The following is a 23,634-nucleotide window of genomic DNA, read 5'->3' on the forward strand; positions in this document are numbered from 1 at the left end:
CAGTACTACTATATATTATTTATCAAATTAAACTATTCATAAATCTTTGCTGATGTTCAAGTAATAGGGTATGTACTCTGTAGCTTGTACATTAAATAAGGATGGTAGGGGTGGAGTTTAGAGGGTGGTTCCCCGACCAGCAACACAATTCGCATTTCCCTTTCGTGAAATGGCGTCTCTTATACTTTTGCTTTGCTCTAATACCTGTATTAAATATAATTGGTTATTTTCATTAAGATTTAAAATTCGTAAATAAATAATAATTAAACTTAATTTTAACAAATAATTCAAAGTCATTATATATATTTTTTTTTGAATAATATCTTATAATTAATTATAATATATTTCAATTTAAAGTGCATTATTTTTTATTTTAAATACTAATAGTATAAAATTTATTGATTACTGCTTGAAAATATTTGTTTCTTTTCTCAAGAATAAGATCTCAAAAAAGCTAAATAAACTTCTTTAGCTTAGATACGCCTTTGAATGCTAAGAAATGGTGTCTGAAGTTACTGATTGTTGACGTTTTGAGTGTGGCACGAGCACCATTGCATCGGTAATCGATGTCTACCTGCAGTGATTTTTTACCTGAGCGCGTGCCATGTACCTGCCACGCGTGAGAGTTAGGTCCAATCGATTCGATGGAGCGAGAATAATAGGGTATCGATACCTGTTGCTGAAAACTCTTTTTGTTACCTGTTTCAGTTAGCCTGTTTGTGACAACGCGACTATTGAAACATCTATAAGTCACCAATGACGTTTAGTTTGACACTTTGCTTTTTGGAAGGCTTTACATAAGAACTTGCTTCACTACCAATAAGTGTTCTAATATTAGAAAGATGAAATAATTGGAATTTTCTTCCAATTAATTAAATAGGTATTTAAAGAAATAGATTTTATATAGATTTTGTTGATCACTTAAACTCAAGATTTTCTTTTTAAGATTTTAAATAAAAATTTATATATAATGTTAAATATTAAACAAATTATTTTTATATTTATTAGGAAATTTATTATAATTATGATAATAGAATTATAAAATTATATCATTAAAGTAGACGTTTTTTTTATTTTGTAAGTAGATATTATTTTGTATATACTTTTACAAAATTAATTTTTCTTAATAACAACATTATTTGATTCAAAATCTTAAAAAAAGATCTTGAGTTTAAGCGACTATAAGATTTTTTATATACACTTCAAAAACTTTGTTCTTGAAAAGCTCTTTGTTTCCAATCACTTATAATAACTCGAAAATAAACACTGTAAATTTGTAAAAGAATTTATAATCCCAATTATTTTGACGAATTTGTCGAAATTGCTGTGCATCAGAATCTGACATGGCCCGTTTATCGGGGTCGTTAAAAGTACGGGCGAGTAACGAGCATGAAATGAAGTTTTAATGGCGCCGAGTTGGAACCGGCAACGTCGTATTTTGTTGCGTCTTTTTTCGGGGTTGCAGGGTTGGATGTAGGAGGGTTGATAAACGCCATCGTCACCTTTTATTCCACGTCGATGGCGGCGATCCGGGCTTACGAAAGATTCGGCTTTAAGAAAGCCAAATCACGATCCATCAACCTTCTCTACTTAGCTTTACATTCGATGGCGCCGAGGAGAGGACGACGAGAGTTAATTACTGCGTAATTAACGTGTAAGGTAATCTGGGACTTGCGTTTCAACCGAACAAGAGAACGAGGACTTGTAATTAGCGTCCTGCTTGAAAGACTTACGCCCTCAAGCATGTCATGTCGAAAAATATTCTTAAAGCAAATCCCTTGAATTAATTTCTATTAAATTAATTTACATAAGAAATAAGAGAAATACCATTTCTTGGTTGAGACTCTTAATGCCTTATAATATTAGTTTTGTGTTAATTTTTTACAATTTCCAGCTCATGCAAACTGCGCATTTTCGTTAGTCTTCAAACACAATCCATACATGAAGTCGAAATAACTCACAAATAAATTGATGAGAAATTTATTAGTTTTAATCCCAATAAGCTTTTTTTATAAAAATTATTAAAAAATTAATCTAAAAATATATTAATTAAATTTTTTTATATAATAAATTAAATGAAAATCATATATTAACTATAGTATATTTATTTTATTAATATAATTAATTATATTATAAAAATACTGTGCAACTAATGTAAAATTATATATTAATTATAATACATCTAATTTTTGACACTTTTATCTCTATTTTATAAATATATTACTTATTGTATTTAATATGATAGTAGATTAATTTCAAAATTTTACTTATTAATATAAATTTTATTATATTTAGATTGTAATTCAAATTAAAGTAACTTTTAAAATAAAAAAATATTGTACAAAATTATTAATTATAAAAAATTATTTATTAATTTAGGCAATGTTCCGAAATTTACTAATACTACTGAAAATCTTTAGTATATATATATGACACAAATTATAAATTTTCAGTACTGACAATGAATTTTGGAACGCAACCTTAATATGTTCTTTCTACAGTTTTAATTTATAAAATATTGTATAAATTATTTTTCACTCTCTACATATCTAATATAATATATTTTATTATAATAGTTTAATTTTTCATGAATAATTTAATTCCAAAAATTGTTTTAATTTTTAATTTTTAGATGTTTAATTAAAATTTGCATTTTTAAAAAATTATAAATATCTGAACGACATATATCATTTTAGGAAAATAAATGTTCTATAAATATTATTTAGTATTTATGTTACATTAAGGTTATGTCATAAAGATTATGTCTTTATAAATTTTTTACGTATTGTTTACGTTATGGTCACTCAAATATTTTTTATGTAGCCAAACTAATAATATAAATTATTATAAATTGTATTAAAAATTGGAAAATATAATTTTTCCCATTTCTGATGAAATCTGAATCTCTTCTGTGATTTATTGATTATTATTTATATGTATAGATAATACGTAAAGTATTATAGTTTATATTGTATACACGTGATGTAAATTATTTACATTTTGTACTTAAACACTCAATTTTGTGGTACACCCTATATATTTTCACGTGTAAACATTACCGACTACTTACAAATAAACAGGTTTCAAACGTTTCTTGATAGAGGGTACGCATTTCGTTCAGCCGTGAATTGTGTTCTTCAACCCTTATATTTTTACAGTTCTCCTTATTATCGACTTTAAGAGGGTAAAATAGATATCTGACTTGCCACACACACAGTGATTCTCAAAGCTTACGCGAGCAAGTTAATGTTCACATTAGAAAATATCTCACGTTCTCGATTACGCCGCGTTAAGCTTCTAAAAGAGATTTATAAACGTGATAAAATGAATTTCCATGCCAATATGTGGCGGCGACGGTCAAATTGCCGGAATAAATTAGAATTTAGTATTATGCCCGGCTGATTACTTTCGTATATTTTCCGTGAAAAAAACGTTAAGGATAAATGACCCTTCATTCTCCCCATCTAATTGCAGGACGCGCAAATATGATTGCAGTAACATAAATTTTCTTTACTGTCCCATTCTCTATAAACTCATTAAAAAGTGCACATATTATATAAAATTTATACATGAGTACTTATTTGTACATATTTATTTCTTCCCTTAGTTTATATGCTTTACAAACTAATGCGTTTCAAGTATAACGTTATGATTTAAAAAACAAAAGTAATTTGCCTATATATTGATAAATAATACTTGTATATTATTGACAGTTCGGTTTCCTTAGACTCTTTAAAGAAATAAAACTTGCAGCGACTATATGTAAAGTCAGTCCATCTTAGAAATGTAGAATCACGAAGGGTTAACGAACCTTCGGATTCGTCAAGAGCCCTCGCAAAGGTACTTGAAACGACTTGCAGATCGACCTTGCGAGCCGGCCGTGGAAGCCGGTTCTGATGCCCGGCGATGTATTCTCTCTCCTGTAAAAACAGTTATTATTTTTCCGTCGATTGTTCGCGCCGGCAGATGTATACTGAAAGAATCTCTCCTCGCACGGTTTCCGCCCCGCGCGCGGCCGCCGTCTCTCTCTTTCTCCCGTCGTCTATCGACGCGATCGGGATTTGCATACGCGGGAACGAATCGGCCCGGGTCCGGAAGGACGGCAGGTAGGACGGCGACGCGATGTGGCAGTCGTCCTAACGCCGCGCCGTGCACCGGCGCGCCATAGGGTGAAAATGAAGTGGCCCGGGCGCATTAATAACTGCACAAAGGGGGCCTCGAAGATCGGGGTGGGGCGCACGTTTTCGGGCCGCGATAATGCATAAATTAAGCCGAAACGAGTTTCGCGGGCCAACGGCTTCTCGCCGTGACGACCGGACCGCCGTTCGCGCCGCTTTGTTCTCCTCTCCGGTTCTCGACGCGGGAATTTCTCCCCCGAAAAACGTCGTCCGCGAATTAAAGTTCCTCCCTCGAACTAAACTAAACGCCGGATACCCCGAATAAACGACACTTTTGATTCTCGTATTTTTTTTTCAGTACGCATTTCCTACGTATCTCCCATCAACCTATGCCTTAAGTAATGATAAAATTGTTAGATGTATGAGGTCTTTCCAAAAGCAACATGTGAGTGTTATGTAAGGAGAATTATAACGAGTATATTTACTTACCGTAAGAAAATATTATGCTAAGTATTATATATAATAAATAAATTAAGACTTAGTGCTTGATGATTAATTACTAAGAACTTTTAAATGTAATTAAATCTAGTGTAAATGTATATTAATACTTCAAAAAACGCGTATTAGCAACATTTGATACAAACAAAATTTGAACTAAATATACTGTGTATAAAATGTGCAGGTTTTGTATTGTAATAAAAAGTTATAATATTAAAATATTAATATCAAGTTAATAATTATTTATAGTATTATTAAATACGTCTCCAGATAAATAATTAATAATTTAATGAGCTCATTTACAAACTTTCTTTCTTTCTCTATCTTCTGTAATATCTACAGTTTTTTGTGATGGTATAGTTTCGAGAAAGAATATCCGGCTTTTTGTCTGTCGAACGGAATAACGCCATTGGATTCTTGAGACATCGCGGTAGCTCATCTTGCGCTTTTCAGCCAACCTGCCTATGCCACTCCAGACAGCTTTGTTCCTTTCTGCAGTACGAAAAGCAATTGTTTCGTGTTAGCAGTCTAAGAGAGAAAAAAGAGAGAGAGAGAGAGAGAGAGAGAGAGAGAGAGAGAGAATGCTGTTAAGGGGTGGGTTGGAGACAGAAATTATAAATGCGCGACTGCCAGCGACACCCCATTACTCGGTTAGGACTCTTCCTTTCGACGCCACTGCATCAAGAATTCTTCGTACGGTTAAAAACAAAAGACAGATATTTTATGTAAATTTTATTTACACTATAAATATGTCTCTATATTAGAGAGATAAGATAATTATATTTAAATACTTTTTTAAAAAATTATTCTATATATAAATATTTTTATTTATGTTTAATTTTCTTAAAATTAAATATACTCGCTGTACTTAATTATTTTGTGATAAAGTTTTATATTCTATATACATTTCGACATCAAAAACATGTAAGTTTGTGAACTTATATAGAATTTTACTTTTAAATGGTTATATAAATTTTTTTAAAAATAAATCAGTAATCCGTAGACATGGACTTAGCAAACATTAATGTTTCTGTAGAGAGAATTTTCAAATTAATATAATTTTTTGTACTGGCTACGAATCTGAATCCTAGATCAGAACGTCGTACTGTAATTATTAACAAATAAAACAATTTGCCAGTCAAGTCGATGAAAAACCGTTAATTTTCGTTAATTCTATTTATTATGTTTCCAATATATTTAACAAGAAAATCAAGAGAAAAAATAGAAAAAAAACTCAAAATATATATATATATCTTCTATAATTTTTTGTAATATTATCACACACGCACACTCTCTCTTTCTCTATAAAAATTTATTGTTTTTACAGAAAAAATAATAAATAAGTTTATTAAGAGCATTAAAAACAATTTAACGCATACATTCAAAACACTTTGATGTTAAAATGTTACAAATGGTGGCAAAATGTTTTCAAGCTCTCAATTATAACAGATTGCAGACTTATATATTTTAAAATTACTTAAATATTAATTAATTGTTATTTTAGATTTTATTTAAAGTACAATTATTTAATATACTTATAAATATAGAATAGTTGGACAGCAATAAATGGTAAAATTTCCTGATAAAAGTTATTCACTTCTTTCATAACGTTTACAAGCAAAAAATACATTTTGGTAGTGCACATGTTGGGTAAAAGAGTTTGATATTTCCTGAACTAATATGGCTCTGTTGAATTTACGCGCATAGCTGGACACCGCATGTTCGCGTAAACAAGTTTATAGGGCGAAACCTGTATTTTTTCTTTTTTTTTTCCACCGTGTTCTCGTTTTTCCACTCAATTCAGCCCCGTAAATCCGGGTCCATGTTGGTCTGGAGTTGAGCGCGCACTCCGATCGATCCAAGGCGTCGCGACGCCTACCTCTCTTTTCGGATTCTTAGCATATGTTTCCCTTCGAATCTGTCGAAGGAGAGTGCCTTCCATCAGTTATCCTTCAGATCGAGAGACACAGGCACAAAGAAGATCTTAAGGACAAACTGACAGGATAAAATTGAATTTATAGCACATTGCAATGATTGATTATTTAATAATAAAATACATTTTTATATAAAACCTATAAATTATATTTAAAAGAGTTATTAAAAGCAAATTTGTCTTGTGCATAAACAAAATATGTTTTAATACATATATACATGTAAAAATTATTTTTAAATAAAACTTGATAACAAATTTTTTTTTATCAATAATCCAATATGCAAAGATAAGGGTAGGTATGATTTTCTTGGTTTCATCAAAGCGGTATGTTCTGAAACAGTTTTATGTAAGTGACACTTCCCCGTCTGGCGGTTCTCCCCACATTTCCCATATCACGTTTCAAGACGCGCACGAAGGTAAATGAGAGTCTCGCGGAAAAGATGTTATTGATGACAGCGTTAATAATGGATCGGGTTCTCAGCCGATAGATATCATTAACGATCATCTGCCTGAGCTACAGTGGCTTCGATCAATCATACGAAATGCCGACGTCGTCGGCAGACTCCTCTCCCGCTCCCTCCGGTCGCCATCCGCCCCCGACCGCTCGTGTTGTCGTTTCTTCTTTCGGTCCAACCCCTCACCCCCCTCCACAACGTCATCGTCTTCGAGTAATTCCTGCATGGGCTGGGATATCTTTTTTCCATCCGCCATCCTGGAGATTCGCCAAGATTCATTCATCACCGGCATCCGAGGGCGCAAAAGGAACGCCGCAAAAACCTGCTCGCAGGAAGAGAAAAGATCGCGCGAGGAAGCGAGCTGAAGCAAACCAAGGTGGAGGGATGGTCGTTATCGTTGTAGCGCGAATGCGTGGCGCCGGTTAGAATTATTATCGATATGACGTGAGAAGACTCGAGAGAATGCCCGTATGTGTTTAAAAATGTAAAACAATTAATTTAATATACCGCAAAGTTATTATTGTCAGCGATATAGTAATTTATCTATTATCTGTAACTTATACATAGATAATAAATAATGTTAAGCATTTATGTGTAATATAATGCAAAGAATTGATTGAGATGATAAAAAAAGTGAGTGTAAATTGCAGTATATCGTACAGAACAAAATCTGTAAATGAGTTTAGCTGGTGAAACCCGGAAAACATTGAATCACATAAATGCGCATAATGCGTGTGCGCGCGATGTAAAAATGGAGCCCCCTGCACGATTTTCATCTCGCGCTTTCGTCAGCAGAGGGCAAGCATATAAAAGCTGGGAAGCTGGAAAAAGCTTTAGCCTCGGTGTCGGTTGGATAAAAGTTCCCGCTATAGCTCCTTGTCCTCGCTTCTCTATTCGTGTTGATTCTCGCCCCTTTTCCCTTCCTTCTCCACGTACGTTTTATCCTCGCTACTCCGATTTCCGCTTGCTATCGCGCGAGGATGCTAAAGCGAGGACAAGAATCGAAACTTATTCTCTAATTGCATTCGTGTTATGTGCATATATCCGTTCTGCATCCGTTTCTCTTGCATTCTCGTAATGCGAATACGTGTGTAAAAGACTTTAGGTTCTTCCGTCGACGCGAATAAGAATGTATTAATTTTTAGAGAAGTCTGGAAAAAATTAAAAATTAAAAATTATCTACAAAATAGAAAATAAAGAATTTTCCATTTTTTTTATTCTTTGTACAGAAAGAAGAAATAAATAATAATAATACACATTTAATATAATAAATATGCACAATTAATAAAAACAATCATAATACACAATTATATAATACACAAAATAATATAATAATAATACACAATTAATAAAAACAATAATGCACATTTGTACGACTTTGTATCTAATAAACAATACAAAGCAATTACAAACAAGGTGTCAAAAGAGCGATATTCAATTAAATTTTGATAAAGACAAGATTGTTCCAAATTTCAACATGAACTTGTCAACAAATGTATTATTAGCAAATGTGCACGATTATTTTGCAAATGAGATGTGCTAAGATTATTTTAAACTTGCCGTCAAAATTATTTGCCGACGAAATTGGCGACCGAAATATTTCCAATCGTCGATGTTACGCGCGCACGTGTATTCGTGCCGGCGCGTACGCGTGTCCGTATCCTCTTTGGATACAATGTGTGCGCGTCAAGAATACATACTATTGATCGTGGGTGGATGCGAGAGAAAGAGAGGGAGGAAAAGGAAAAAAAGAGGGCGAGGAAGGACGTGGAAACGGCGGGGAGCGGGAGGAAAGAGAGACGGCGAGTGCCAGGAAATACAAGGAACCAGACCGAGCAAGGAATTTTTCTCCTTTCCATATTTTTCATGCAGAGAATACGACATCCTCTAATAAAGTTCGACTAAAGCATCTTACTCTTTTGCAAATTGAATTTCTAAACAAAACTTAATGACATTCTTTAACGACACAGTAGTAGATACTTCGCGAATTATTTCATTGGCGATCTTATATAGATTATGCGTTATTTATATAAAAAATTTATGTTATAATATTTTAGTATTTTATAAATGTAATTTCACCAAGAGAGAGGTTAGTACAGTTTACTAATGTGTTTTTACTAATGTGTTAAAAAGACGTAATATTTATAATGCGAATAAATCAAAGACAGAAATAAGTATAAAGGTATGAAGACATTTTGATTCTAAAGTAATAAGATAAAAATTAATTATACTTACAGTAAACTAGCGGTATTCTTTTTACTGTTATAAAAATTATATTGTTATTAAATATCTTTATAAATCTCTTATAATTTAATATAAATCTTTACATTCATCTGCTTTCAAATAAAAGTATTACAAATTTTTTAAAGCTCAGTAACGGAAAAATCAGTAAAAAAAAAATTAATTAAGTGTATAAATTAACATACAATATCTTAAATTCTTAGAGATACAGCAAACAGTCTTTATAGCTTCAATTTTTTTATTTATGAAAATGGAATTTTACATCGTTTAGCAACTAAAGATCTTATTTAAGCAATTTTATTTCAGACCAATAGCTCTTCCTTTTTTAGCGTATGCCATTTATTTAAATTGTCAGAGAGAGATAAAACAATATTTAACTTTAATTTATGAAAATTTAATATTATATTATCTAGCAATTATAGATTTCATTTAACCAAGTTTGATTCCGACCAATAACTCTTCCTTTTTTTAGCGTACGTCATTTATAAGACCATTAAGTCGTAACGCACAAGTGTTGGCAGGAGCCGGTTTGTTTACCGATCTTGGACATTGACAAAGTATCAATGATCTATAAATTTGCCTAAAGATCGAGTGCTTTGCGCGGGGAGGAGCTAACTCTTATTATGCGCAACGTCGATATCCCTTACCGCACACACATAGTCGGCGCAGCCAGTGTCACGTCGTCCCTTTATGCGAATATTAATGGCCATCGATACGTGTCACTTCTTCACCGTCCGCATCGTTAAACACCTGCCCCACCTTGACGTAAGGTAGACCTTCCATGCAGTACCGAACGTGGGAAAGCCCCGGGCACCGCGCTTTCTTCGGTTGCCCCTTTCGTCTGCGCGCGCGAGGAAGACCGCATAAATCTGCATACATGCATTCGCCGAAGTAAAAACTTTGACGCCCCGCGCGCAGGCACAAAGGCTGTTTTTCCACGGGGAAGTTTTCGAGAAGCATCGCCGGGAACGGGGGACGCGCACGGGGAAGGCGCAACGACGACGCTCGGCGGCTAGGGAATCTCGTTTGGATTTTATACTTGGGTTTACCCCGCGATTTTTTCAAATCCGTATACGAAATTCTTGAGTGCATTAAATGTCAAGCGGTGAGCAATTGAAAATTGAATAGAGTCCACGAATTTGTTTGCCTGCACAAAAGCTCCAACAAAAATGTCCAACAAGATATTTTAAATTAAATATCTAACCGTCCATATTTTACGCGCGCGTTATTGTTACAAATATTTAATGTGTAATAACTTCTCGTTGCAATTATTGACAAATTTTTAATTATTTTAACAGGACAAGATCTCACATCTTTCAAATTGCAATTACTACTAGCATAAACAAAATTTGTTAATTAGTGAATTTATTTATCTGGAAATCTTTTTTGTTATTAAAAATATTTAATATTTATAGTATAATTTCTCGTTTTGTATTGTTAATAAATTTTATATTATATCAACAAAATAAAAGCTTGTAGACTTTTCAAACTGTAATTATTCATGCTACTTAGAATATGTTAGAGCAACGATAAAAATAGCGATATTAGGAAAGCGATGAGAATCGGTGCATTGATTTATATGTAAACATTTATATTGAGACAGCTCGCAGAGCTAATAGTTGACTAGCAATTGAGGAGGAAAAATTTAAATCGCTACGCTTTTATCAACTATAGAAGAAATGGAAGTTAAAAAGTTAATTAGTAAAATATTTGTGAAATTACATTTATAGGATTAAAAAGATGAGAATCAGATTTATGATTAGCTAGATATGTGATTTTATCACTGCTCCAATAACTTTTATCTTTGCTCAACATAATCCTAACTCATGATAATTAATAATGATGAAGACGATAGCTTAATTAGTATTTCAACATCTAAACGCGTTCTGAACATAGGCCAAAGTATCGAACCCCGTTTTCCGGCACGGGATCTTCTTACTGGAAAAAGAGAGAGGAAGAGAGAGAGAGAGAGAGAGAGAGAGAGAGAGAGAGAGAGAGAGAAGATAAACAGCGGGGTGGAGGGGGAGATTAAAGACGCCTACACCCACCTGTTGAGACGTTCTCATAATTAATTTCATTTCACACCGCCGCGCGCTCGCCTTTCTCGGACAACGGTAGAAAGAACGAAAATGAAATGGGGAGACAAGGACAGATAAATTAAAAGAATATATATTCTTTTGTAGAATTTCTTGGAAAATCATCCGATGATTTCAGGAGGTAAATTTTCTTTGATATTCTCTTTCTCTCTCTCTCTCTTTTTCTCTCTCTTTCTCTCTCTCTCTCTCTCTCTCTCTCTCTCTCTCTCTCTCTGTCTCATTCTCAATTAACAAGGATACTTAAGAAAACATAATTTTGAAACATTATTATTTTCACATTTACTGACATACTTCAATTTTGAAATGTGCATAGTAAACAGTATGTTATGTATATATATAATAGTTAGGTATATACTAAAACTTGCATAAAGTGCTGTTTCAAACAACTTAAAAAGTTTTTACATTTTGTTATCTTATAATAGTTTTTAATTTGTTAAAAATAATTTCAAGTAATAATCAATCGCCAAGACAGTATTATCCAAATAACAGTTGAATAACACCAACAAACGATAAGATGATAGTCCTTCAAGAGCTTTCTATCCGAGAGAGCGACTGTATCCTTCACACTATACGTAGTCTCTACCTAAAAACGTATCATTCCAACCTCGTGACGGAAACCTTTCAGATACTCTGAAATCGGTACCCTCCTCCCCCATTTCGGGGCATAGTTCGGTAGCACAAGGGGGGAGGGAGGCAGTAGGGGTAAAACTTTCCTTCGCATCCATTCGGTCGCGTTTTAATCTTTCGCCGGGTTTGGAAACCCGCGGGGCCGTCTGTTCCTTCGGGTAGTTCCATTTCAATTTCATCTGTTCTCCCCTTCCCCTCTGCCCGCCTGCAGATTCCCGTATTCTAGGAGGCCAACCACCCTCTGCCCTCCCCCTTCCTCCACCGAAACCTCGAAACTCTCGGAAGAAGCAAGGAGTTTGGTATCTACATTATGCTGATACGAACCAACTACGTTTCATCCGCCTCCCCGATGTGAAGTCGCCCCTCTTTCGCCGCCACCCCTCTCCCCTCCCCCTCTCCTCTCTTCTTCGCCCGTTCTCGCCACCCTCCGATGTCTCTTTCTAGCGCCATGCGTTTCTCCCTCTTGACTTTTCATCCACCGCATTCGTGCCGCGCTCCTTCTCTGGTCTTCCCTCTCACTTATGACGTCATGCATTGATGCAGGAGAGACGCGCGAGATAATGGAAGAGATTCTCTCGCGAGGCGCGCCGTTGCGAGGAAACGAGCGCAGGTCGCTGTCGTGGCAAATGTTCTCCGGGTTCGCCGTCGCGAATCAGGCGGAGCTTTCTTTGTTTGCAGAAATGTGTTTGCAGAATGTTCTCTCTAGAGATGAATGTTTCATCCAGGAGATTAATTTCTCGCACGTGAATGATGCAGAGCTTAACTGAATATAAAATACCGTGTACAGAAATTAGCGTGTTGAATGATAATGAAAGAGCTATTTATTTTAATAAAATACGTGCCATGTCACAAAAATGAAGCATATACGGGAGACACCTATCATCCAGATCATCCAGAGCGGCAGGGAGAAAATAATAATATTAATAATAAAGCTTGAAAAAGACTGCAGAATATTATTACGTCGCAAATAATTGTTGTTAAGAAACTGACATTAGCAGTGGTTTCAACAATATTAAGATCTAAATTAAATTACGGATTCAAAATTCGTTTATCTATCTGTCACATTCTTTAAATTTTAATAATCAGAAAATAGTTGTTTTTATATTAATTACAATTCTTTTCTTTAAAGATGTTTTTATCATTATATTACAATGCTTTTTTTAAAGATGTTTTTATCATTAATTCTTGACTGCTAAATTGATTTTATTAAATTAAAAAAGAGATCATTATATGATAAGTATTCTAAAAATAATTATTATATCTTTTTTTACATTTTAATGGATAAATAAAAGTTAGCATAACACAGGGAACAATTTCATAAAATAAATGTAAAAAATGTACAATCGTGCACTTACTTCTTAAAATAACATTCTTTTATTGTCGAATGGCAAAACATATATAGAAATAAAATTTATACAGTATGAGGGAGTTTGCTTATTTGATTTATACAACGCAAAACCGCACGAATGAAGACGAAGCTGAGCCACGCGGAAAATTGATACAACGGAAGCCATTGCATGAGGGTGCCGTCCTTTTTCCGCGAGAATTCACACAAAATATCGATTCGTCGTTTCGGCATGAAGCGCATAAATAAACGCGTTTTATTGCTTACATTGCCTCTGCCTCGCCTCGACGACACGATTTCACAATTTATGCCACGCTCTTGTAACGCACGGATTTATTCAAAAACGTAATTTACGCAAGCCCTTTTGTAAAACACAACATATGCGAACGAATCAGAAACGTAAATATACGCATACGTATCACTTCTCCATATTTTTAAGAATAAAATTGATGCGACAGATCTTATTCTAGTTTAAATGTAACATCGCAAAATGTAATAAAATGTAGAAAATATTTTTTTGTACTGCCAAGTGTAAAATAATAAAATTGCCAAGGGTAAAATAATAAAATTTGTACAAATAAAAAAAATTCGTACTATACATCGCGTTTCTATGAATTGTTTCAAATTTTTGATACAAATCCAACTTTTTTTCTGATATAATTCAACTTACGTCTATTAGTCAGGCTGAATTAATCGAACTAATTCAAGGGTAAAAATTTTCCGCATCATTTCGCGCAACAAACGTCGCGAAACGTGCACCGTCAACGTCGCCCGGAAAACACGAAAAAAGGATTCTCCTCCCGTTTCTCCTTTTTACCTCCTTTTCCTCCACCTATTCCTCATCCTACATCGCGCACGTCGGGAGAATTCACGCGCAATATCGATTCCGTGGCAGCATGGAGCATATAAATAAGAAGAGTTTTCCTGCGTGCACACGCGTCACTGCCCACGCCACGTCTTTGCAGCCCCTCCAGCTCATTTTTCCGGCGTTAACGTCACGAGAGGGTAGGGTAGCGCGGGGGTTGTACGCGGCCGAGCGTACGCGAGGGATGGCAGAGAGAGAGAGAGAAAGAGAGAGAGAGAGAGAGAGAGAGAGAGAGAGAGAGAGAGGGGGGGGGGGGACCAGGGCGAACACGAGCGAGTTTCGCGGAGAGAGAGGGATTGACGCGAGAAAGGGAGAGAGATAAAGATAGAAAAAGAGAAAGAGAGAGACGAGCTAGAGGGATGGAGATTATCCTGCGGAAGTATCTCAGGTGGGGGAAAACCTACTGCCAACGGACGAAACATCTCCCTCAAAAAGTGCCCCCTCCCCCTCTTCGCTTTCCAACCTCCGTACACCATCGGCCTGGTTGGACCCAGCACATCCACCTTCCGTATCGATTCACTCACGGACGGCGCGGATGTGCCTTCTTTTCCGCGGGAAACGGGAAATTCTAGTAATAGCCGTAGGTGAAGCTACAGTTAAATTTCGTTTCGGCTTATCTAAAATCAGTAAATTAATCTAGTAATCGTCGAACAAACGCGTTGATGAGTTAACAGCAGGAAAGTAATTAATTAGATTTTTGTAACAGGTGGAAAGGGGTTGAGACTCGAATTGTGAAGAATGCTTCATTTTGTGGTGATAATAATTTGATTAAAATAAAAAAAATGAATGTTAGTTATTTAATTATTATAATGCAACAAAATATTTACTCAAAAAGACGCTATTAACTTTTAATATTACGATAATTTGTGTATCAAGTGATACTAGGTTTATTAATATCAGATATTTTTTATACTTTTTCTCTCTCTCTCTCTCTCTTTTTCTTTCGCTAAAAAGAAAAACATTCTTTCTTAAAATAAAAGCCAGTCTGCATATATTCGTGCTCAACTAATCTTGACTTGTTTAAGTTAAAGATAATAATTTACAGATTTGGGTTGTAAATTTCAAAGTCGTTTTTCAGCTTTGTTTAGAAACTCATAAAATGATTGTGATAACCATTATGTAATTTTCGCAGAAAAACTTTCTTGCTCCTTATCGTCTATTAAAAATAATTGCAGTCACTTTTTAAAGCATAAGTTTTATAGTTTTCTTTTTATTCCGTTCTTTGTTATCTAGGTAGTTATGACATTTTACACTTGTTATATTATGAGAAGCTGTAAGATCAGATCTATAAACTTGTACATTGCGTGACAAAAGAACGTTACGTAGTTAGTTATTTACATACGTACGAGAAAAAAATAGAAATTATTCGCTAAAGAAGAAGATATGTTCTTTTTCTGTTCTTTTCTTTTTCAAAATTTGGATTTTTTGTATTTATTTTTATTATTATTCATGTTGAAATTACTGTGTCAACATTGCTATTAAATATAATTTAATAGCATAATTTCATAAAAATGTAAGAGTTATGCCAGTTGCAAACTTTAATGGTCAATAAAATTATTTGCTCCTTAGACAGCTGAAGGAATAATCACCGTTAAAGAAATGAGCAAGTTTGAGACCGATCTTACAATTTGATCTGACAAGTGCGGCAACTTGGGAAGGAGGGGATGGAAAAAGAGGGGGGGGGGGGGTGGCGTTCGCGTGGCCGGACGAAAGTTTGCCGGGCGGAAGTATAAATGTTCCCAATTAATCGGCAAACTCAAATTAAAACTTTGAAACCGTCGGTAGTCACCAAATGCGACACTCGATTTCGTAACAATGCCAGGCTTGCCTCGTTCCGCGTGGCCTTTTCGCAAAAAAGGAGAGTGCAGGTTCCTCGAGGAAATTATCGACTGTCTCCCTCGCAGTTGTAGGTCGTGTATTGCCGGCTGCAGAAAGAAATCACCAGGTTCCTCTATCCCCGCGATTTGTCTCCTCTATTACTTGAGAAACTTTTTGTTTCATCAATTATTCCCGCTGTTCGGAAAGATTTAATCGAAGAGGACTCAAACGAGGTATGTACTGACCTTTTTTTTTGAGTCGGCTCTCACACACAAGGAAAATTAACCTGATTATATTGACGTGATATTATTTTACGTGGCTTTAAAAAAACCGATACTTTTTAAAGTATCTTGTACTCTGATAAAAAAATTGACACAAAACATTCGTATGAACATATTTGAATACGACTTTGTAATGGCTGAAACTGGTGTAAATCGATTATTTCGCACACGTGCGTCAATTGTTTAAAAGTCACGTACAGTGCGACATATGAATATGAAATATAACAATTTCTTTTAAAGCGATTACCAATGCGGCAAGACGTCAACCGCGTCAACCGAACTCGAGCGAGCTCGCGTCAAGGAAAAAAGATAAACGATTACCTTTTAGCGACAAATCCGCGGGCCAAGTTTGTGTGTAATTTTCCGCAGGAAATTTACCGCGGTACATCATTACCTGCCGCAGTCCCTTCGTCGGTGTCTCCTCTCTCGCGCGGCGCGAGTGCGAGGGGGGAGGGGTCGCGCGCGACCGGCTTCTGCCTTTCCTCTTCCCATTTTTTTCCGCCCGCTACCCTCGCCGCTCCTCCTCCCGCGCACCCCCTCCTCCCCCCTCGCTCTCCTCTCGAGAAGCGAAAGAACGTCGTTAGTTCGCGTACCGTTGCCGGCTTGCCATCCTCCATCCCTCTATAGACGACGCGAAAGCTAAAGGAGAAAGGGGTGGCTTGACGGTGGGGGTTGGTTGCCGAGGGTCGTCGTCGACCTTCTCTCCACTCTCTCTATCTCTCTCTCTCTCTCTCCCCCTTAACTCCCCCGTTCGCCCCTCTCGTCTTTCTATCGCCGTCGCTCGCTCTCTCTTTCTCTCCCCTCGCAGTTGTCTCGGCTCCCGCCTGTTGGTGTATGGGGAATGAGTAGCCAAAACGGAAAGGATAGAAAGAAAGAGAGAGAGAGAGGAAGAGAGGGAGGGTGGGATTGTGTGTTTGAGATAAACCACCCTCCCCGTCGTCGACGCGCTGCCACGTGTGCGCCGACCATTTTGCTGAAACATAATGTAACTCGGAACGATGTTAAAATATGGCGCGGCCTTGGAATTACACGCGCCCCCGCGTGTATTAGAGACGCGGACCACTCTTTTACCCCTCCCTGCCCCTTCTTCAGCTCCCGCGCTCCTTCTTCCCGCCCCCTCGCGTCTCTCCTCTTATCGGGAATAAATTCTGGCAGTTTCGCCGGGCGCGATTGAATACCGTGGGCGGCGTGACGGCCGGAATAAAGAATAAAAAAAAAAAAAGGTAGCAGAACGGCGCGATGGCAGTTTTTTCGCGACGACTTTTTTCTCGCGTCCCGATGCGCGCCGCGCGGCGAGATTTCGCGGCTTGCGTTTTCCAGCAGCCGACTTTGTGTCGTCGGATAGCAAGAAAATAAGCTACGCGAGAGACCGGTCGTCGCAGGCGTGTCAACGACAGACCGTGATAAAGCGAGGCCCGATTGTGCTTCGCTTCAACATAACCCGTGTGCCTCTCGTCGCACGATATTTTTCCAACGTACGAAAACTTATGTATACGTAAATGAAAAGATGCACGTGTTGTTGAAGTATAAAATTCACTTTAGAAGAAGCCATTCGAAAAAAATTGGACGACGGAATGAAAATGCAAATGTAGAGTTTCTGTTTATTTTCGTACGATATACAATAATCATTAAAATATCGGGCATTACGATGGAACCGATAGAACTTGCTCCCCTTGACTGACAATTCCTAATTTAATTAATTTAGGATAAACATTAGTAAACAGTCTACAAATGCATAACTTCGTAATCAAGTTTAATATATTTTTAATTCTTATTAATGAACAAAACAGTTTTATGAAATTATTTAATTACTAATTTTTTATTTCTTTAATTTTCGAAATATTTTTTAATTAACTCCATTGTTTTCCATTATTTATTTAAACATGCAAAATGACAAGCACACGCCTGAAAAATTAGGCTTATTATTTTTTTGTCTCAGGCAGCACCACTGTTGAAAAATGCCACGCATTTGCGATTAAATATTTATAATGAACCGCGTTATATTCGTCATATCGAATCTCTCGGCCAGAAAACCCGAGGAAACTCTATTACAACGTCGTCTTTATTTATGTGTTATTAAAACTTATAGCATAACTTCCGTTTCCTTTCTTAATCTGTCCACGTGGAAACTGTCACGGCTTCTCATGTTGTCCTGTTGTGCATCGCGGGTATTTTCCGCTCCAAAAATTAATTTACATCCGCGTTCTGCTGCGCATAAAAAAGTTTCTTGGAAAAAATTTGACAATGCGAGATGAGAGCAACGATTTAACTGTCTCACTTCTTATCGCAGGGGATATCAATTTGCGCAAACTTATACACAAAATTAAAAACGACGTAGAAAATTGATGTAAGTTTATAATTATATCATAATACAATTCATATCGCGCTTGTGTTATCATAATTGTATAATAATTGTTTTTTATTACATAAAGGCACACAATGTAAAATGTACTTTTAAGTTTATTGAAAATGAAAAATTCACAGCGTTTCACTCAATTTTCAAATAAATTTAAAATCTAAATATTCCATATTTTATTTTATTTGAACTTTTAAGTCACTGTTTTTAGCAAATGATACAAGACATTACAATAATGTCAACTTGATATTTCGCTTGATTTAATCTCACTGATGTTACATCTATTTTGATTTACATCTATCGCCTCACGTATACGAATCACGTGAATTTATTGCTTCCACAACATCTGTACGTCCGAAAAGGTCCATCTGTCTCTGATAAATTTTTACTCGAGGAGCATTTCGAGCGCGAAATGCAATTAAAAAAGTTCACGACGCGGCGAAAACTGGCTCAGTTTTTTTTCCCTTTCGCGCGCCACTTTCACGTCACGGGACACAGCAAGAGAGAGCGGTCACTCGGTTTGCGAGCTACTGACCACTCGCAGTTGCATCCGCTGCACGAGATGCATTCACATACACACACACACCGGGCCATCTCGTCGCACACTGCACCAACGAGCACGCGAAGTTTCCCCACCGACGGGACGAACGCATTTTCGCAATTGGATGTTCGAATCCGGTCAGCCCACCTTCAACTACGTGCGAGCTTATTCTCGAAAACTTAAACCAAACGAATTGAAAAATGTCGCGAGTTAAGAGAAATTGTGGAACATAATGCGATCGATATAATTAATATTTTATCGATTTCACAGAAAAAATATTTAAAGGACTTTAACTATGTAAATGCAAGTTAAATCTAAGATTTTCGATAAAACTACTTCATTAAAAGTTGCACTGTTACCGATGTCGAAAGTAGATTGTGTCGGTTGGAGGTGTTTTAATATCAACTCCGGTCTTCTACACACATGATTAATTGCTGTTTTACTTTTATCATATCTTGCAATCTTCGCTATACACATCGCGATAATAACTTTACCTTAGCTTTTCACAAGACATTGTATTTTGTGTAGACTTAGTGTCTGCTTGCACTTTCAGAACTTCAAGTCGTGGTACCTTAATGCCACCAAGTCTCTAAATTATCACCTGCGATTATCGTAACTTCTTTCAGGCGCGCGCAAGACTCTTTGATCAATTTGCCGAATTTTTTGGAAGAGTGTGTAGATGAACCAGAGATGATAATTGCAAGACATTCCCCGTTCGTCAGGAAAGTATATAATAAGAACATATACTATAATATATAATAAGTATAATACCTATAAGAATAAAATGTCTTAATGATATGTACCTGTTTCTGGACACTTCCACAAAAAATTATTTTCTCTCTCTCTCTCTCTCTCTCTCTCTGTTTTTTAAATGCTTTTTTATTATAATATTTAATTGTAATCTTTAAATATTTATTAAGATTCCCTTATAAAAATGTAATACTGGACATTAGTCAGTAATTAATACTTATTTTGAGTATTAAATTGCATTGTTGTTAATACTTTTAATACTCAAAATAAGTAATACTTACGGGCAAATTTAATACTGCCTAGTATTACATTTTTATAAGGATTACAAATAAATATTGCAATAAAAAACATGTGAGATTAATAAGTTGTGTAAGTGTTCGAATGTAAGTACACGTCTGGTCACTAAGATATTTATCTTGTAATACTTCTCTAAAAAATACTATATTAAAACTATCGACTACGGCTGTTACTTTTGACAAATTCAAGTATTTAAAATTTCAAAGCTTCAAATTCTCGCGAAGCTTCGAATATTGAAAGTTGTCCAAAGTAATAGCTCTATTATCATCGACTATCACGCTGCAATAAATAATAAGTGTTTTACTACTCTTGATTACCATTTACTTCTACTATGTTCGTACGTTTGTCGCTTAAATACACTGATGACACGAGCCAAAGCTCTTCTCGCGCCGCGTGCTTTTTTTTCAACCGAAACGCAGAGTAGTCCCGTAACGACTAGTGGACCTCTCTCACCCTTTGCCTCGTTCTCCGAATAAATTCTGTCGTCTCTCTTTCTCTTTGGTTGCTCTCGCCCCACCTTCCGCCCCATGAATCTCACAAGGTTCGAACAAAGGGCCCAAATAAATACAAATAGCACTTTCGAACAATGGCCAACGGTGCCAGGCCTCCGCCTATGGCGTTGTCTATGCGGCCCTCACCTCTCGTTCCTTCTCTCGTCTCGTTCGCAGTTTTCCGTTTGTGCAATCGTGTCGAGAGAAAGAGAGAGAGAGAGAGAGAGAGAGAGAGAGAGATTTTTCGAGGACGATCCACGTGCAAAACGGAGTATCAGGCACGATGGGTTCCCGTACTATAATTGGCTTTGCCTCGGCGTATCAGCCCCGCATTATGCCGTCGCGTACATTAGCATATTCGCCTGAAGATCTCTTTCGTCACGCGCATAATCGGTAAGTATGCTCCTCGAAGGGACGCTGAGCCGCGCGCTTCTACTTCGGCTTCGCGGGGAAACATACCGGATGTCACCGAGATTTTTTTAAAATTGACATCCACGGCTGCTGCCAATTATACGAGTACGAGTATCTCGCTCCGCTTCTTGCGGCGATTCCGTTCGGGAAATATACCGAGCGCTTTTATCCCGGACTTTTGGATGGTGCTCGTGAAATTGAGCAATATGTTCTCACGTAAAAATCTGTGATAGATAACGAGAGAAGGAATTCCAATAACAGCCGAAGTAATGAAAGATGTATAATTATTTGCAGCAACTGAAAATAATACCAAAAGCATGAAAGAGCATAAAAGACTACGAATATTTCAGTTAACTTTAGAATTTTATTGATAACTCGGAAAAACTTTTTACATAATGGCTTTGTTTATTCGGTCATGTTAGACCGAATTTTTAGTAGCAGTAGTTTCGTTTTATGTTAATTTGTTTCGCAGAGCCTATCGGGCGAATTGCTTCGCACTTTTGTTTTTTCTCATGCGTTTTTTTTTCTTCTCCTTTATGCAGATTAGATACGGGTATGGGATTACAGTTCCAGGGCGGCTGCACTTTTGCCAGTCAGGGCTGGTTTTGAATAATTCCCTTAGAACCCACTGACACGGTGTCACCTGGATGAATGAAATGCGAACGACCGTGAGAGAGAAGAGAAAATTGTGAATTATAAAGAGTCTGCGCGTGTTAGAACAATATTTACATTCGCTGTAACCTGGATGACAGTGGAAGTATTAATAAGAATTTTTAATTAATTTATTCTATTGTCCTGTCGTGTCAAACTAGCGTCTTGAAAATTTTAACACTTTGTTAACTGATTCCTTCAATCTGCGCTAGATAACGCATAATTCTTCATTTACAGATTCACTATATATCAATTATGAAGATTTAAAGAGAACTAGATATATTTTAAAAAATAACTGAATATTGATTTGTATCCAAAAAGTCATACTTTCGAGAGTAAAATAAAATCCGTGTATAAAAATATGTTTTTCATTCGAGCAAATAATCAAATAAGTCTAATATAATGCTTTTCAAGAGATAGCAAAAAAAAAAGAAATTTTAGAAATAAGAAATTTACAGAAGAGGCAAATTGACTCTTATCTCGTTTAATTTTCTCAACTCGTAAAATCGCCATCTAAGACACTCGCGTATCCGCAAGATGAAGTGCAAGAGGCAAAGGTAAATAAGTGGAGGTGTTACATTACGAGGCGAGAGTGTCCTGTTGTAAAATTTCCGGGCGGGATAGAGTCGGCGGGACGGAAGGTCGCACCCGTATTTTAATTCGAGGTCAATGACGCTCGAGGGAGACTTAAAACTCGGGCTAACGATGGGTCTGTTGACCCCCAAGATTTTTTACTTGGTCGTAGGATGAAATCGGACCACCCTGTCATTAGCATACAAAAGTCTCGGTTGCGGGCCGTACAGCGCGGCGGTTAACGACAATCATTACTTGGGAGGTTGGCGACTCGTAAACTCTCTCTCTCTCTCTCTCTCTTTCTCTCCTCTCTTTCCCTACGGTTCTTTAACGTTCGTCCCTTAGTCGCGCGACCGCACTTCCGCATTCACCTTGCCCGCTTCATGTTAATTCCTACAATAGCGTTTGTCGTCCGCCAAAGCCGACAATCGTCTAAGCACGAGGTACCCAATGCGCTCGGAAAATTTTGTATTCTCCCTTGTGTTTCTCACAAAAGACATTAACGAGAAGAAACTAGAGTTAAGACACAGTTTAGAAAAGCTAGTTTTACCTCCAATTTTACAAATGCACATTAACAATATAATATCCTAACAATATAATATTTTTTTTATTATGGAGAAATAAAATTCAAATTTATAAATCATTCAATTCAATTAATATGTAAAAAGGGATATTTTAATAATACTCGTTAGTGCCAACAACATTAAAAAACCACGCGTTTAGAAAAGATCCAGACTGAACAGGCTGTACGGGTGCTCGCGTCTTCCGCCAATCGTTTCAAACTGGCATGTGCAAAAAAAAGAATATACTCAGCGACTACTCTGAAGCTCGTTGTGTGCCATGTCCACAATAGACATGTCTTGAGAGTCTCACTCTAGGAAATGCCATGCTCGTGGGAGAAGGAAGACGTTCGTTTTTTTTTGGCACTCCCGCGTTTTTGTCTTCTGGCAGCTGAAAGGGTTGCGCGGAACGTCGGAGACAGGACAGGAAGGAGGAGGGAGGAAGGGAGGGAGGGAGGAAGGAAGGGCGAGAGAGAACGATAGAAGCAAAGCAAGAGAAGAGAGACTAAGAAGAGACGGAAGCTCGTGAGACGTGTGGGAAACTGGCCCAAGGTATGCAAATATAAGACTCGTGGAACGAAGACCGGCAAAGAGGGTTGGGGGCTACTTTCGTTGCCAAAAAAAAGCGACAACCTTCATATTGTGCTCCCGTTCCACAGTGGACCAGTGGCACTGATCTTATGTAAATCGCTGTAGTGTGTATCTAATAAGATTCGCCATGTCCCTC

The sequence above is a fragment of the Monomorium pharaonis genome, chromosome 2 (assembly GCF_013373865.1).
Source record: "Monomorium pharaonis isolate MP-MQ-018 chromosome 2, ASM1337386v2, whole genome shotgun sequence".
In the NCBI taxonomy this organism is placed as follows: domain Eukaryota; kingdom Metazoa; phylum Arthropoda; class Insecta; order Hymenoptera; family Formicidae; genus Monomorium; species Monomorium pharaonis.